The sequence below is a fragment of the Xylocopa sonorina genome, chromosome 6, assembly GCF_050948175.1.
Source record: "Xylocopa sonorina isolate GNS202 chromosome 6, iyXylSono1_principal, whole genome shotgun sequence".
In the NCBI taxonomy this organism is placed as follows: Eukaryota; Metazoa; Arthropoda; class Insecta; order Hymenoptera; family Apidae; genus Xylocopa; species Xylocopa sonorina.
In genome coordinates, this window is record NC_135198.1 from 3,701,705 (window position 1) to 3,708,015 (window position 6,311).

Below are 6,311 nucleotides of genomic sequence, written 5' to 3' on the forward strand. Positions count from 1 at the left end.
TTTTCGACGATATCTAAAAAATACACTTTCACAACAATAAAGATGGGCGCGACCCGCAGGTTTAGAATTTTATTAAATAGCTTCCCCAGTTTCTCTTCATTATTGTTCCAGGCATTGTACAAGTAACAATGAATTTCTTAATCGTTGTGCTTTTAACTATCAGTATTGGTCAGAGCAGTAAGTATTTACGTTTCCATTTAATACCATTTAATACTTAAGATCCATCTCTTACTTCTTTTAGATATCGCGTAACTAGTTCTTATTGTTCCCACAGAAATATATCACAAAGTAACTGCAACGACAGGAAATTCTAAAATGGTCTACAAGTCATTAGGAAAGATTATCGCGCGACGCGATGAGATTGAAGCACCACGAAGAGGAATCTCTTGGATAGATCCATATTCGAGTCAAAATTTGGCAAAATTGCAAAAATTAGGAAAAAGCATCAGTTCGAACGCTGATTTGGATAGAAAGTCGAAAATTATACGAAGTTTGGCTATTCTAGCTGGTTTAAGTGTCGGTGATTTAACAGGTGTAGCATTTTCGGATATAAAAGCTTATAAAGTTCCATCAATGAATGCAAACGTCGGTGCATCTCGAATTTCACCTCAAGTTGCGGCGATTTACGATCCCTATTCTTACACGATGTATCCATATTTATTCACCAGCCCATTAGAATTTTACTCGTTATGGAATCCACTGCGGTTACAATCCATCAGCGGGCTGCATAACAATTGGCAACAAAATTCGCAAGCGTTAAATCTGCTGGATAACAGCAGCGACGAGTATACAAACGAGCCGCAGAAAAGTGACGACGTAAAGATTGCAAGCAAAGCGGACGAACGTACTGACAGAAGTGGAGAAGAATAAGTGGAGAACGAACGGAACGCGGAAGAGAAGGTGAGGATTTGCTATGGTGAACAAATAGAAATTAGAGCAGAAAATTGCACGTTTCATTTTGCATTGCATTTAGGATAAAGAGCAATTAGAATCGTAGTGTATAATTACATTAGCTTTTTTTCAGATGATACATGTTTAGCGAGATAAAATCGGGATACAAGTCATAAATTAGACATATATAATTAGCGTTCTACGGATAATACATTTATGTAAATGTACTATACATTATTTATAGCGGACACTGTATAGCCAGTAATCTGTAACACTAAATTATTTAAAATTCCAAGGTTGATGTTAATTGTACATAATCACTTCATTCTTAATTGACAGATATCGCTATGCAAATGGGAATGCAATACAAAACAGAGTAGCTCAATGAGATGTTCTTAAAAAGCACATAGAAATGCCAATGGTTCATTACCGATATTAGACTTACGAGTTTGAAACGTAATAAATAAAAATAATGTCGATTAACGTAACGCAAATTTCTAATTCAGGTCAGAAAAATGAAATCAATAACTTCACAACATTATCAATTATAATTTATCTCTCTAACCCAAACATATCTTTGTACTAATAAAAATTGTTCTAATAAAGTGCTTTTAGATCAATTTTATCAAGAATAAATCCCCAACTTCATATAGAGTGATTATAACATATTAATTGTGTACTCATGTAAAGCATGTTGATAATAAAAAGTATTTTTTACTGAAAAATTAGTGGAATACTCTTGGTACTTAGAATTAGTGGAGTACTTTTAGTAAATTTAATTAAACAGATAAAATTTTCTGATTTAACTGTTAAATTGTCCGTTGATTTACAGATCGTCTCGTGTATATCTATTTCAATTAAATGTAAATAATTACGTCCCTCGTGTATACTAACAGCGCTATTGTCTATGTAACACGACCGTTAGGACGGTATTAAATACGGGTTACTTCATAAGATTGTTGACAGTGTTCTAATGGTGAGCACGTTTTGACGGTGTTCGGAGAATAATAACTTGTGAAATATTAATATGTTTCGTAAAGGAAATTTAGTGCTTCTACTGCTATTTTCTGGTTTCCTGTTCATATTTAATCATTGTGTATCAGCAAGTAAGTATTACTATTTGTTTAACATTTCTGCTGAAAGTAGATGATTGATATAGTTCTTTGGGTTGAACAAAAAGTTTCTTCATATTTTAGTGCAAAAGTGGACCAAGTTTGACGATTTTCGATATAAAAATTTCCAGATTGAAAATATTTGTTGATATCCATTAATATCACAAATCTTTTGAATCAAATTTCTTCCTCTTTTATGTAGTAAATCTCCGAAACGTATTCAATTTCTTCTCTATTCTCATTTATTTCCAAAACGCAATAACTTTTGACCGAATTAACAAACATCGCAACTTTTTTTTTTTAATTGCCCAATGATATATTACCTTTCAAACGCACGCAAGTATTGCCAGGTCCGATTAGAATTATACGATCCTAATGCCATCTACCGGGTGAACACGAAGAAACTTTTGCCCCGACTCAATATTTTAAAGTGAGATAGTATACTTTTATTACTACCACTTTGACACGTACTTTCGTATCAGTTATAATTATTCTTCTAGGAACACGTCTATCAATAAATGATCACGACGTTAATGAGGTATCTCAAGGATTAAGGACACTTTCTCCAATACTAAATAAGAAAGCCAACGACGCTCTTGTAATATCGAAGAGAGAAACGAGACATAAATTTCAAAATTTCTGTTCCTGTAAAAAATATGAAAATTACAAAAGAAGCCATCAACGTGCAACTCCTTCTGCACTAGACAAGAACATTGGACGTTCTAAACGCAGAAGCATGGTTCCAAAACTAAACGAGTTGAATATGCAATTACATCGCAAAACGAATTCTACGTCCCTGAATTTACCATTCGATTTGTCTCAGAAAGAAAAAACCTGGTATCAACAACTGCTCGATAGACGTTTGATCAAAAGAGATGCTGACGCGAGGAAGAACATATCGAAGGGCAAACAGAAGAAGGCCAAAGCATTGGGCCGTTTGTTAATGAAGAACAGCTCGAATAAAAATGACGAAGACATCCAAGACGATTACGTCGAAGACGAGGACGATTACTTCAAAGGTGTGAACAAGAACATAATGAACTGGGATGATTATCGCAACGTAGATGGCGCGAGTGTAATGGAGCTAATTGCCCTGAACGCGAGACACAAGACAAACGTGTATCCCGCGCATAACAATGAATATCCTTATCGAAAGCGATGAGCATCTGAAAGTTTCCATCAGCCGTTTAATATCTTACAATTTTATTTTAATCGTATCTACTAATAAACATTGACATTTATAACATAGAGTAGAAAATTGTTTTCTCAAGAATATCTACCATCTTGTATCGTTTTAATTTAGACTGTATACTAAAACATGGAAAATATATAATTATTTCTGTGACTTTCAGTGTCTGCTCGATACGAAAGTATTTATCACTTCTTCTTTTCATCCTTCCCTAAATATTAGGCTGAGCTGTCAGAGCGGCAATTTGCTGAACCACGCCCATTTTATCTGTTACATCGAACCAACAGAGATGATTTATTATTAATACTATTATACAATAGGCAACGTGTATATATAAATACCTTTAGTCGAATATCTATTTGCAAGGAAGACTCAAGTATTACTGTCGTTCATTAGATGACTCTACCTGCCATGCTGTGTAATTTATAAATTAGCAGAGCATGTATCTCTCTTCCTTCCTCTTCCTCACTCTCTCACCCTCTCTCTTTCTCTCTGTTACAATTTTCCACGAACTACAGTTTGTTTGGACAATTGCTCATGGACCGTGCAGTTGTTTCAAATTGTTTTTGCAGCCGACGATAAACGAAAAGTGCTATATAGTAATGAAATATCATCACGAGATCCGGTGTGTAACAACGGTGGCATGGGTCGCGATTCTTGTTTAATTGTCGATTAATCGGCGAACTCTTCCACTAGAGCCGACCAATCGGACAGCACGGCTCGCAGGGAAGAAACCTGTTTTATTTTCGGACGAGTTTGGAGGGCTGGGCTTCTCGTCTATTTCGAGAAGGCTGCCACTGCTGGTATTGTGTTTCTGAAGACGCGAATACTTTGCAGCTTTCACGAACAGTTTTTCACAAAGAAGATGCCTTTATTGTCCGATCGTTGTCGCGCGTTCAATTAAATTGCAAAATGAGAATACACGTCCGTTCATATTATTTATCGTAACCAGTTTATCAGTACGAGGAAGATTTACATATAATTTTTCATTCGTCTTTTGTACAAAGAAGTGTACAATTCTAATTTGGAGAAATTGCGCGTCGTTTTATATATTTAGTTAAGGAACAAATTCTCCTTTTCTCTATGGGAGCACATTGGGACTTAAATTAAAAATTTCTTTGGTTTAACGCTCATACAAATTGTACGAATTCCCTTCCAATTGATATAAATTATTTGCTAGTTATATTTTTAAGTTTGTCGTGCATGTTGGAGACGACAAAAGGCTGCTCGTGTTCGCTCACTCTAAGCTGCAACGTACTTGCACGTAAAGGTGGCCCGGTATTGCGTGCACGATTATGCAATAAGCAAATAGGAAACAATCGACTTCCTTTGCGGAAGTGTTATCACCTTCTTTTTTCAGGGGGAGAATGTCGATATTATCACGACAGTGTGCTAATGAACACCGTTCTTCTAGAAATGGCACAATCTACGCGTTACAAAAGTGTGCAACCATTCGAAGGGTGTATGTGCACGTGCCGCTTCGGTTAATTTAAGCGGTTTCCAATTTACATAATATGAATATCGATAGTCGTCGTTACATATCTATCAGTTATCTATTAAACTCCATGCTATTTTCAAAATATAACCTCGCATTCTTTCGAGCTCTTCGCGTTTCGACAAGTACACCAACGAAGGACGCCGGCGACACGCCTCCATTTTACTCCATTTTAGGTGTTCCATTTAAACGAGTCTCAACTTCGAAGCGTACAAATCTCTGCGATAGTTTAAACCGTCGCATTTCGCCGCGCAGCATCCGATAGGTTGTCACGAAGGTATCTATGCGATCAGATTAGAGCGTGTCTCTTTAAGTCTAAATATATACCGGGTGTCAGGGTTGAACGCCCTGGGATTTCCGGTCTCCATCGTGCGCACTTTGATTTTCCGTTTCTTTTTTCCTTTTCCCTTCCCTTCCTCTTTTTTCACTTACTTTCGGTACGAGCACTTACGCCCTTTTCATCTCCTCGCGTTCACTGTTTCACCTCATCCCCCCCCCCCCCCACCGTTATCCCGCCTCTTTCTGCCCGTTTCTTCTCTCTTTTTTTTTTCACGCGAAACCTAATAGCCTTGCATCCTCTAGGACACTTCAGGACTATTTCCTGCGTGTCGGATGAACCGGATGGGAAACCGCAAATGTAAAACCCTGCTGAGTGTTTTAGCGTAACGATAAGCGAGTATTGCTACCGTGTCACTGAATATCGACGATCGAACGTACGGCTCGCAACTGTTTGCGAAACGTGTTCTCCTTTTTTTTTTGCGAAATATCGATCTATCGTTAAGTATAAGCGAAATGTAAGAAAGTTGCAGAGATACGCGTAGCAATGGAAATATTTATAGCATCACTTTCCAATTTCACAATTCGTATCCTGCTTATTTTGGCCAACGTTGCACGTGTTGCGTAAAACCTTTTGTAATTAAAAAAAGAGTAACGCGGTTATACTCTTCTAGCATTAATAGTACGAGAGGTATAGTATGTCACAGTTATCTATGAAACCTTCGAACACAGTGTTTAGCGCAAATTTCAAAATTTATCTTATCGTGCACCGTCCACGTATGATTAACACGCGTTTGCAACAATGTTTCATTTCAACAAAGCTTTCTTAAACTTTCGTTATGTCAAACAGCTCCGTATTGTATGAACGTTTCCTTTAAAAGAAACCATTTTGGACGCAATCTTGTTTTATAACGTCCAATCGATTGAATTCTTCTGAAGATCTAAACAAACCAGAACAAGCTATCAAATGTCTCATTAAATCCAAAATTATTCGCTTGAGTATTATTCAAAAATTTGTGGGAACGACGATGGCGTCGGTTTTGTCTCCTCGGAGGCGCGGCACCCTTGAGGGTGCACCTCATCCTGTATGCAACGCGGCGACCCGCGTACGTAGGTATCCACGGAATACGTCTTCGGATGTACGCGCGTTTCGAACTCCGGTGCACATCCACAGAGGAAAGAAGTGGCTCGTTCTGTGTGGTAAACGCACCACGCTCGGGTAAGAACCCCGGGCCTCGTGTATGGGGGACGATAGAGAAGAGAGACAGCTGTGGGGCAGCTGGCAGCGCGTGCCACGAACCTATGGGGTCTCCTTCAAACGCAGACGACGATGATATCCTATACTTCG